Genomic DNA, 12,913 nt, shown 5'->3' with positions numbered 1-12,913 from the left:
CTTGGAAGATACACATGAAATAAAAGTAAATAGATTCTAACTACATTTCCTGCCGTTTTTAATCACAGACATTACCCGTGGAAAGCCGTGTAATGACCAGAAAACTGATAATATTTACAACTCCGGGCACTTTAGGGAGCGTTTTCAGTTGAATTTGCTTTCAAATATTAGGAATTCTTGTTTATACAGCTTAAAATTTGTGTAGAAAGCCTGTAAGTGAGGACTATACTGCTTATGTTTACAATTGAGGCCTAATTATTCTGGCGTCTTTGTTATGACTCAGGTGAAATACTTATGGTTCCAGTACATACTTGTAAGAACACTCTCTACTTGTGGTAAAACTCTTAAAATACGCAATTAGAGTTTCCAGAAACCATTAGAAACTTGGAAGATACACATGAAATAAAAGTAAATAGATTCTAACTATATTTCCTGCCGTTTTTAATCACAGACATTACCCGTGGAAAGCCGTGGAATGACCGGAAAACTGATAATATATACAACTCCGGGCACTTTAGGGAGCGTTTTCAGTTGAATTTGCTTTCAAATATTAGGAATTCTTGTTTATACAGCTTATAATTTGTGTAGAAAGGCTGTAATTGAGGACTATACTGATTATGTTTAAAATTGAGGCCGAATTATTCTAGCGTCTTTTGTATGTCTCAGGTGAAATCCTTCCGGTTCCAGTACAGACTTGTAAGAACACTCTCTAATTGTGGTAATACTCTTATAATACGCAATTAGAGTCTCCAGAAATGATTAAAATCTTGGAAGATACACTTGAAATAAAAGTAAATAGATTCTTACAACATTTCCTGCCGTTTTTAATCACAAACATTACCCGTGTAAAGCCGTGAAATGACCGGAAAACTGATAATATTTACAACTCCGGGCACTTTAGGGAGCGTTTTCAGTTGAATTTGCTTTCAAATATTAGGAATTCTTGTTTATACAGCTTAAAATTTGTGTAGAAAGCCGGTAAGTGAGGACTATACTGCTTATGTTTACAATTGAGGCCGAATTATTTTGGCGTCTTTGGTATGACTCAGGTGAAATCCTTACGGTTCCAGTATATACTTGTAAGAACACACTCTACTTGTGGTAAAACTCTTAAAATACGCAATTAGAGTTTCCAGAAACTATTAGAAACTTGGAAGATACACTTGAAATAAAAGTAAATAGATTCTAACTACATATCCTGCCGTTTTTAATCACAGACATTACCCGTGGAAAGCCGTGAAATGACCAGAAAACTGATAATATTTACAACTCCGGGCACTTTAGGGAGCGTTTTCACTTGAATTTGCTTTCAAATATTAGGAATTCTTGTTTATACAGCTTAAAATTTGTGTAGAAAGCCGGTAAGTGAGGACTATACTGCTTATGTTTACAATTGAGGCCGAATTATTCTGTTGTCTTGGTATACTCAGGTCAAATTTTTATGGTTCTAGTACAGACTTGTAAGAACACTCTCTAATTGTGGTAAAACTCTTAAAATACGCAATTAGAGTTTCCAAAAATGATTAAAAACTTGGAAGATACACTTGAAGTAAAAGTAAATAGATTCTTACTACATTTCCTGCCGTTTTTAATCACAGGCATTACCAGTGGAGAAACGTGAAATGACCAGAAAACTGATAATATTTACAACTCCGGGCACTTTAGGGAGCGTTTTCACTTGAATTTGCTTTCAAATATTAGGAATTCTTGTTTATACAGCTTAAAATTTGTGTAGAAAGCCTGTAAGTGAGGACTATACTGCTTATGTTTACAATTGAGGCCTAATTATTCTGGCGTCTTGGTATACTCAGGTAAAATCCTTATGGTTCTAGTACAGACTTGTAAGAACACTCTCTAATTGTGGTAAAACTCTTAAAATACGCAATTAGAGTTTCCATAAATGATTAAAAACTTGGAAGATACACTTGAAGTAAAAGTAAATAGATTCTTACTACATTTCCTGCCGTTTTTAATCACAGGCATTACCAGTGGAAAGCCGTGAAATGTCCAGAAAACTGATAATATTTACAACTCCGGGCACTTTAGGGAGCGTTTTCACTTGAATTTGCTTTCTAATATTAAGAATTCTTGTTTATACAGCTTAACCTTTGTGTAGAAAGGCTGTAAGTGAGGACTATACTGCTTATGTTTACAATTGAGGCCGAATTATTCTGGCGTCTTTGATATGACTCAGGTAAAATCCTTACGGTTGCAGTACATACTTGTAAGAACACTCTCTAATTGTGGTAAAACTCTTAAAATACGCAATTAGAGTTTCAAGAAACTATTAGAAACTTGGAAGATACACTTGAAATAAGAGTAAATAGATTCTTACTACATTTCCTGAAGTTTTTAATCACAGGCATTACAAGAGGAGAGCCGTGAAATGTCCAGAAAACTGATAATATTTACAACTCCTTCCACTTTAAGGAGCGTTTTCACTTGAATTTGCTTTCAAATATTAGGAATTCTTGTTTATACAGATTAAAAGTTGTGTAGAAAGCCTGTAAGTGAGGACTATACTGCTTATGTTTACAATTGAGGCCTAATTATTCTGTCATCTTGGTATACTCACGTAAAATCCTTACGGTTCTAGTACAGACTTGTAAGAACACTCTCTAATTGTGGCAAAACTCTTAAAATACGCAATTACAGTTTCCAGAAATGATTAAAATCTTGGAATATACACTTGAAATAAAAGTAATAGATTCTTACTACATTTCCTGCCGTTTTTAATCACAGACATTACCAGTGGAAAGCCGTGAAATGACCAGAAAACTGATAATATTTACAACTCCGGCCACTTTACGGAGCGTTTTCACTTGAATTTGCTTTCTAATATTAGGAATTCTTGTTGATACAGCTTAAAATTTCTGTAGAAAGGCTGTAAGTGAGAACTATAGTGCTTATGTTTACAATTGAGGCCGAATTATTCTGGCGTCTTTTTTATGACTCAGGTGAAATCCTTACGGTTCCAGTACAGACTTGTTAGAACACTCTCTAATTGTGGTAATACTCTTATAATACGCAATTAGAGTTTCCAGAAATGATTAAAAACTTGGAAGATACACTTGAAATAAAAGTAAATAGATTCTTACTACATTTCCTGCCGTTCTTAATCACAGACATTACCAGTGGAAAGCCGTGGAATGACCAGAAAACTGATAATATTTACAACTCCGAGCACTTTAGGGAGCGTTTTCACTTGAATTTTTTTTATAATATTAGGAATTCTTGTTTATACAGCTTAAAATTTGTGTAGAAAGCCGGTAAGTGAGGACTATAATGCTTATGTTTACAATTGAGGCCGAATTATTCTGGCGTCTTTGGTATGACTCAGGTGAAATCCTTACGGTTCCAGTACATACTTGTAAGAACACACTCTACCTGTGGTAAAACTCTTAAAATACGCAATTAGAGTTTCCAGAAACTATTAGAAACTTGGAAGATACACTTGAAATAAAAGTAAATAGATTCTTACTACATTTCCTGCCGTTTTTAATCACAGGCATTACCAGTGGAAAGCCGTGAAATGTCCAGAAAACTGATAATATTTACAACTCCGGGCACTTTAGGGAGCGTTTTCACTTGAATTTGCTTTCTAATATTAAGAATTCTTGTTTATATAGCTTAAACTTTGTGTAGAAAGGCTGTAAGTGAGGACTATACTGCTTATGTTTACAATTGAGGCCGAATTATTCTGGCGTCTTTGATATGACTCAGGTAAAATCCTTACGGTTGCAGTACATACTTGTAAGAACACTCTCTAATTGTGGTAAAACTCTTAAAATACGCAATTAGAGTTTCAAGAAACTATTAGAAACTTGGAAGATACACTTGAAATAAGAGTAAATAGATTCTTACTACATTTCCTGAAGTTTTTAATCACAGGCATTACCAGAGGAGAGCCGTGAAATGTCCAGAAAACTGATAATATTTACAACTCCTTCCACTTTAAGGAGCGTTTTCACTTGAATTTGCTTTCAAATATTAGGAATTCTTGTTTATACAGATTAAAAGTTGTGTAGAAAGCCTGTAAGTGAGGACTATACTGCTTATGTTTACAATTGAGGCCTAATTATTCTGTCATCTTGGTATACTCACGTAAAATCCTTACGGTTCTAGTACAGACTTGTAAGAACACTCTCTAATTGTGGCAAAACTCTTAAAATACGCAATTACAGTTTCCAGAAATGATTAAAATCTTGGAATATACACTTGAAATAAAAGTAATAGATTCTTACTACATTTCCTGCCGTTTTTAATCACAGACATTACCAGTGGAAAGCCGTGAAATGACCAGAAAACTGATAATATTTACAACTCCGGCCACTTTACGGAGCGTTTTCACTTGAATTTGCTTTCTAATATTAGGAATTCTTGTTGATACAGCTTAAAATTTCTGTAGAAAGGCTGTAAGTGAGAACTATACTGCTTATGTTTACAATTGAGGCCGAATTATTCTGGCGTCTTTTTTATGACTCAGGTGAAATCCTTACGGTTCCAGTACAGACTTGTTAGAACACTCTCTAATTGTGGTAATACTCTTATAATACGCAATTAGAGTTTCCAGAAATGATTAAAAACTTGGAAGATACACTTGAAATAAAAGTAAATAGATTCTTACTACATTTCCTGCCGTTCTTAATCACAGACATTACCAGTGGAAAGCCGTGGAATGACCAGAAAACTGATAATATTTACAACTCCGAGCACTTTAGGGAGCGTTTGCACTTGAATTTTTTTTATAATATTAGGAATTCTTGTTTATACAGCTTAAAATTTGTGTAGAAAGCCGGTAAGTGAGGACTATAATGCTTATGTTTACAATTGAGGCCGAATTATTCTGGCGTCTTTGGTATGACTCAGGTGAAATCCTTACGGTTCCAGTACATACTTGTAAGAACACACTCTACCTGTGGTAAAACTCTTAAAATACGCAATTAGAGTTTCCAGAAACTATTAGAAACTTGGAAGATACACTTGAAATAAAAGTAAATAGATTCTAAGTACATATCCTGCCGTTTTTAATCACAGACATTACCCGTGGAAAGCCGTGAAATGACCAGAAAACTGATAATATTTACAACTCCGGGCACTTTAGGGAGCGTTTTCACTTGAATTTGCTTTCAAATATTAGGAATTCTTGTTTATACAGCTTAAAATTTGTGTAGAAAGCCGGTAAGTGAGGACTATACTGCTTATGTTTACAATTGAGGGCGAAATATTCTGGCGTCTTTTGTATGACTCAGGTGAAATCCTTACGGTTCCAGTACAGACTTGTTAGAACACTCTCTAATTTTGGTAATACTCTTATAATACGCAATTAGTGTCTCCAGAAATGATTAAAAGCTTGGAAGATACACTTTAAATAAAAGTAAATAGATTCTTACTACATTTCCTGCCGTTTTTAATCGCAGACATTACCCGTGGAAAGCCGTGATATGACCAGAAAACTGATAATATTTACAACTCCGGGCACTTTAGGGAGCGTATTCAGTTGAATTTGCTTTCAAATATTAGGAATTCTTGTTTATACAGCTTAAAATTTGTGTAGAAAGCCTGTAAGTGAGGACTATACTGCTTATGTTTACAATTGAGGCCGAATTATTCTGGCGCCTTTGGTATGACTCAGGTGAAATACTTATGGTTCCAGTACATACTTGTAAGAACACTCTCTACTTGTGGCAAAACTCTTAAAATACGCAATTAGAGTTTCCAGAAACGATTAGAAACTTGGAAGATACACATGAAATAAAAGTAAATAGATTCTAACTACATTTCCTGCCGTTTTTAATCACAGACATTACCCGTGGAAAGCCGTGTAATGACCAGAAAACTGATAATATTTACAACTCCGGGCACTTTAGGGAGCGTTTTCAGTTGAATTTGCTTTCAAATATTAGGAATTCTTGTTTATACAGCTTATAATTTGTGTAGAAAGCCTGTAAGTGAGTACTATAATGCTTATGTTTACAATTGAGGCCTAATTATTCTGGCGTCTTTGGTATGACTCAGGTGAAATACTTACGGTTCCAGTACATACTTGTAAGAACACTCTCTACTTGTGGTAAAACTCTTAAAATACGCAATTAGAGTTTCCAGAAACGATTAGAAACTTGGAAGATACACATGAAATAAAAGTAAATAGATTCTAACTACATTTCCTGCTGTTTTTAATCACAGACATTACCCGTGGAAAGCCGTGGAATGACCAGAAAACTGATAATATTTACAACTCCGGGCACTTCAGGGAGCGTTTTCAGTTGAATTTGCTTTCAAATATTAGGAATTCTTGTTTACACAGCTAAAAATTTGTGTAGAAAGCCGGTAAGTGAGGACTATACTGCTTATGTTTACAATTGAGGACGAATTATTCTGGCGTCTTTTGTATGACTCAGGTGAAATCCTTACGGTTCCAGTACAGACTTGTTAGAACACTCTCGAATTGTGGTAATACTCTTATAATACGCAATTAGAGTATCCAGAAATGATTAAAAACTTGGAAGATACACTTGAAATAAAAGTAAATAGATTCTTACTACATTTCCTGCCGTTCTTAATCACAGACATTACCAGTGGAAAGCCGTGGAATGACCAGAAAACTGATAATATTTACAACTCCGAGCACTTTAGGGAGCGTTTTCACTTGAATTTTCTTTATAATATTAGGAATTCTTGTTTATACAGCTCAAAATTTGTGTAGAAAGGCTGTAATTGAGGACTATACTGCTTATGTTTAAAATTGAGGCCGAATTATTCTAGCGTCTTTTGTATGACTCAGGTGAAATCCTTCCGGTTCCAGTACAGACTTGTAAGAACACTCTCTAATTGTGGTAATACTCTTATAATACGCAATTAGAGTCTCCAGAAATGATTAAAATCTTGGAAGATACACTTGAAATAAAAGTAAATAGATTCTTACTACATTTCCTGCCGTTTTTAATCACAGACATTACCCGTGGAAAGCCGTGAAATGACCGGAAAACTGATAATATTTACAACTCCGGGCACTTTAGGGAGCGTTTTCACTTGAATTTGCTTTCAAATATTAGGAATTCTTGTTTATACAGCTTAAAATTTGTGTAGAAAGCCGGTAAGTGAGGACTATACTGCTTATGTTTACAATTGAGGCCTAATTATTCTGGCGTCTTTGGTATGACTCAGGTGAAATCCTTACGGTTCCAGTACATAGTTGTAAGAACACACTCTACTTGTGGTAAAACTCTTAAAATACGCAATTAGAGTTTCCAGAAACGATTAGAAACTTGGAAGATACACTTGAAATAAAAGTAAATAGATTCTAACTACATATCCTGCCGTTTTTAATCACAGACATTACCCGTGGAAAGCCGTGAAATGACCAGAAAACTGATAATATTTACAACTCCGGGCACGTTAGGGAGCGTTTTCACTTGAATTTGCTTTCAAATATTAGGAATTCTTGTTTATACAGCTTAAAATTTGTGTAGAAAGCCGGTAAGTGAGGACTATACTGCTTATGTTTACAATTGAGGCCGAATTATTCTGGCGTCTATTGTCTGACTCAGGTGATATCCTTATGTTTACAGTACAGACTTGTTAGAACACTCTCTAATTTTGGTAATACTCTTATAATACGCAATTAGTGTCTCCAGAAATGATTAAAAGCTTGGAAGATACACTTGAAATAAAAGTAAATAGATTCTTACTACATTTCCTGCCGTTTTTAATCGCAGACATTACCCGTGGAAAGCGGTGATATGACCAGAAAACTGATAATATTTACAACTCCGGGCACTTTAGGGAGCGTATTCAGTTGAATTTGCTTTCACATATTAGGAATTCTTGTTTATACAGCTTAAAATTTGTGTAGAAAGCCGGTAAGTGAGGACTATACTGCTTATGTTTACAATTGAGGCCGAATTATTCTGGCGTCTTGGTATACTCAGGTAAAATCCTTATGGTTCTAGTACAGACTTGTAAGAACAGTCTCTAATTGTGGTAAAACTCTTAAAATACGCAATTAGAGTTTCCATAAATGATTAAAAACTTGGAAGATACACTTGAAGTAAAAGTAAATAGATTCTTACTACATTTCCTGCCGTTTTTAATCACAGGCATTACCAGTGGAAAGCCGTGAAATGTCCAGAAAACTGATAATATTTACAACTCCGGGCACTTTAGGGAGCGTTTTCACTTGAATTTGCTTTCTAATATTAAGAATTCTTGTTTATACAGCTTAAACTTTGTGTAGAAAGGCTGTAAGTGAGGACTATACTGCTTATGTTTACAATTGAGGCCGAATTATTCTGGCGTCTTTGATATGACTCAGGTAAAATCCTTACGGTTGCAGTACATACTTGTAAGAACACTCTCTACTTGTGGCAAAACTATTAAAATACGCAATTAGAGTTTCCAGAAACGATTAGAAACTTGGAAGATACACATGAAATAAAAGTAAATAGATTCTAACTACATTTCCTGCTGTTTTTAATCACAGACATTACCCGTGGAAAGCCGTGGAATGACCAGAAAACTGATAATATTTACAACTCCGGGCACTTTAGGGAGCGTTTTCACTTGAATTTGCTTTCAAATATTAGGAATTCTTGTTTATACAGCTTAAAATTTGTGTAGAAAGCCGGTAAGTGAGGACTATACTGCTTATGTTTACAATTGAGGACGAATTATTCTGGCGTCTTTTGTATGACTCAGGTGAAATCCTTACGGTTCCAGTACAGACTTGTTAGAACACTCTCGAATTGTGGTAATACTCTTATAATACGCAATTAGAGTTTCCAGAAATGATTAAAAACTTGGAAGATACACTTGAAATAAAAGTAAATAGATTCTTACTACATTTCCTGCCGTTCTTAATCACAGACATTACTAGTGGAAAGCCGTGGAATGACCAGAAAACTGATAATATTTACAACTCCGAGTACTTTAGGGAGCGTTTTCACTTGAATTTTCTTTATAATATTAGGAATTCTTGTTTATACAGCTCAAAATTTGTGTAGAAAGGCTGTAATTGAGGACTATACTGCTTATGTTTAAAATTGAGGCCGAATTATTCTAGCGTCTTTTGTATGACTCAGGTGAAATCCTTCCGGTTCCAGTACAGACTTGTAAGAACACTCTCTAATTGTGGTAATACTCTTATAATACGCAATTAGAGTCTCCAGAAATGATTAAAATCTTGGAAGATACACTTGAAATAAAAGTAAATAGATTCTTACTACATTTCCTACCGTTTTTAATCACAGACATTACCCGTGGAAAGCCGTGAAATGACCGGAAAACTGATAATATTTACAACTCCGGGCACTTTAGGGAGCGTTTTCAGTTGAATTTGCTTTCAAATATTAGGAATTCTTGTTTATACAGCTTAAAATTTGTGTAGAAAGGCTGTAAGTGAGGACTATACTGCTTATGTTTACAATAGAGGCCGAATTATTCTGGCGTCTTTGATATGACTCAGGTAAAATCCTTACGGTTGCAGTACATACTTGTAAGAACACTCTCTACTTGTGAGAAAACTCTTAAAATACGCAATTAGAGTTTCCAGAAACGATTAGAAACTTGGAAGATACACATGAAATAAAAGTAAATAGATTCTAACTACATTTCCTGCCGTTTTTAATCACAGACATTACCCGTGGAAAGCCGTGTAATGACCAGAAAACTGATAATATTTACAACTCCGGGCACTTTAGGGAGCGTTTTCAGTTGAATTTGCTTTCAAATATTAGGAATTCTTGTTTATACAGCTTAAAATTTGTGTAGAAAGCCTGTAAGTGAGGACTATACTGCTTATGTTTACAATTGAGGCCTAATTATTCTGGCGTCTTTGTTATGACTCAGGTGAAATACTTATGGTTCCAGTACATACTTGTAAGAACACTCTCTACTTGTGGTAAAACTCTTAAAATACGCAATTAGAGTTTCCAGAAACCATTAGAAACTTGGAAGATACACATGAAATAAAAGTAAATAGATTCTAACTATATTTCCTGCCGTTTTTAATCACAGACATTACCCGTGGAAAGCCGTGGAATGACCGGAAAACTGATAATATATACAACTCCGGGCACTTTAGGGAGCGTTTTCAGTTGAATTTGCTTTCAAATATTAGGAATTCTTGTTTATACAGCTTATAATTTGTGTAGAAAGGCTGTAATTGAGGACTATACTGATTATGTTTAAAATTGAGGCCGAATTATTCTAGCGTCTTTTGTATGTCTCAGGTGAAATCCTTCCGGTTCCAGTACAGACTTGTAAGAACACTCTCTAATTGTGGTAATACTCTTATAATACGCAATTAGAGTCTCCAGAAATGATTAAAATCTTGGAAGATACACTTGAAATAAAAGTAAATAGATTCTTACTACATTTCCTGCCGTTTTTAATCACAAACATTACCCGTGTAAAGCCGTGAAATGACCGGAAAACTGATAATATTTACAACTCCGGGCACTATAGGGAGCATTTTCAGTTGAATTTGCTTTCAAATATTAGGAATTCTTGTTTATACAGCTTAAAATTTGTGTAGAAAGCCGGTAAGTGAGGACTATACTGCTTATGTTTACAATTGAGGCCGAATTATTTTGGCGTCTTTGGTATGACTCAGGTGAAATCCTTACGGTTCCAGTATATACTTGTAAGAACACACTCTACTTGTGGTAAAACTCTTAAAATACGCAATTAGAGTTTCCAGAAACTATTAGAAACTTGGAAGATACACTTGAAATAAAAGTAAATAGATTCTAACTACATATCCTGCCGTTTTTAATCACAGACATTACCCGTGGAAAGCCGTGAAATGACCAGAAAACTGATAATATTTACAACTCCGGGCACTTTAGGGAGCGTTTTCACTTGAATTTGCTTTCAAATATTAGGAATTCTTGTTTATACAGCTTAAAATTTGTGTAGAAAGCCGGTAAGTGAGGACTATACTGCTTATGTTTACAATTGAGGCCGAATTATTCTGTTGTCTTGGTATACTCAGGTCAAATTTTTATGGTTCTAGTACAGACTTGTAAGAACACTCTCTAATTGTGGTAAAACTCTTAAAATACGCAATTAGAGTTTCCAAAAATGATTAAAAACTTGGAAGATACACTTGAAGTAAAAGTAAATAGATTCTTACTACATTTCCTGCCGTTTTTAATCACAGGCATTACCAGTGGAGAAACGTGAAATGACCAGAAAACTGATAATATTTACAACTCCGGGCACTTTAGGGAGCGTTTTCACTTGAATTTGCTTTCAAATATTAGGAATTCTTGTTTATACAGCTTAAAATTTGTGTAGAAAGCCTGTAAGTGAGGACTATACTGCTTATGTTTACAATTGAGGCCTAATTATTCTGGCGTCTTGGTATACTCAGGTAAAATCCTTATGGTTCTAGTACAGACTTGTAAGAACACTCTCTAATTGTGGTAAAACTCTTAAAATACGCAATTAGAGTTTCCATAAATGATTAAAAACTTGGAAGATACACTTGAAGTAAAAGTAAATAGATTCTTACTACATTTCCTGCCGTTTTTAATCACAGGCATTACCAGTGGAAAGCCGTGAAATGTCCAGAAAACTGATAATATTTACAACTCCGGGCACTTTAGGGAGCGTTTTCACTTGAATTTGCTTTCTAATATTAAGAATTCTTGTTTATACAGCTTAACCTTTGTGTAGAAAGGCTGTAAGTGAGGACTATACTGCTTATGTTTACAATTGAGGCCGAATTATTCTGGCGTCTTTGATATGACTCAGGTAAAATCCTTACGGTTGCAGTACATACTTGTAAGAACACTCTCTAATTGTGGTAAAACTCTTAAAATACGCAATTAGAGTTTCAAGAAACTATTAGAAACTTGGAAGATACACTTGAAATAAGAGTAAATAGATTCTTACTACATTTCCTGAAGTTTTTAATCACAGGCATTACAAGAGGAGAGCCGTGAAATGTCCAGAAAACTGATAATATTTACAACTCCTTCCACTTTAAGGAGCGTTTTCACTTGAATTTGCTTTCAAATATTAGGAATTCTTGTTTATACAGATTAAAAGTTGTGTAGAAAGCCTGTAAGTGAGGACTATACTGCTTATGTTTACAATTGAGGCCTAATTATTCTGTCATCTTGGTATACTCACGTAAAATCCTTACGGTTCTAGTACAGACTTGTAAGAACACTCTCTAATTGTGGCAAAACTCTTAAAATACGCAATTACAGTTTCCAGAAATGATTAAAATCTTGGAATATACACTTGAAATAAAAGTAATAGATTCTTACTACATTTCCTGCCGTTTTTAATCACAGACATTACCAGTGGAAAGCCGTGAAATGACCAGAAAACTGATAATATTTACAACTCCGGCCACTTTACGGAGCGTTTTCACTTGAATTTGCTTTCTAATATTAGGAATTCTTGTTGATACAGCTTAAAATTTCTGTAGAAAGGCTGTAAGTGAGAACTATACTGCTTATGTTTACAATTGAGGCCGAATTATTCTGGCGTCTTTTTTATGACTCAGGTGAAATCCTTACGGTTCCAGTACAGACTTGTTAGAACACTCTCTAATTGTGGTAATACTCTTATAATACGCAATTAGAGTTTCCAGAAATGATTAAAAACTTGGAAGATACACTTGAAATAAAAGTAAATAGATTCTTACTACATTTCCTGCCGTTCTTAATCACAGACATTACCAGTGGAAAGCCGTGGAATGACCAGAAAACTGATAATATTTACAACTCCGAGCACTTTAGGGAGCGTTTTCACTTGAATTTTTTTTATAATATTAGGAATTCTTGTTTATACAGCTTAAAATTTGTGTAGAAAGCCGGTAAGTGAGGACTATAATGCTTATGTTTACAATTGAGGCCGAATTATTCTGGCGTCTTTGGTATGACTCAGGTGAAATCCT

The sequence above is a fragment of the Myotis nattereri genome (genome assembly GCF_964212035.1).
Source record: "Myotis nattereri genome assembly, chromosome: X".
Lineage (NCBI taxonomy): Eukaryota > Metazoa > Chordata > Mammalia > Chiroptera > Vespertilionidae > Myotis > Myotis nattereri.
The sequence above is the reverse complement of the archived record's forward strand: the minus strand, read 5'-3'. Positions refer to the sequence as shown.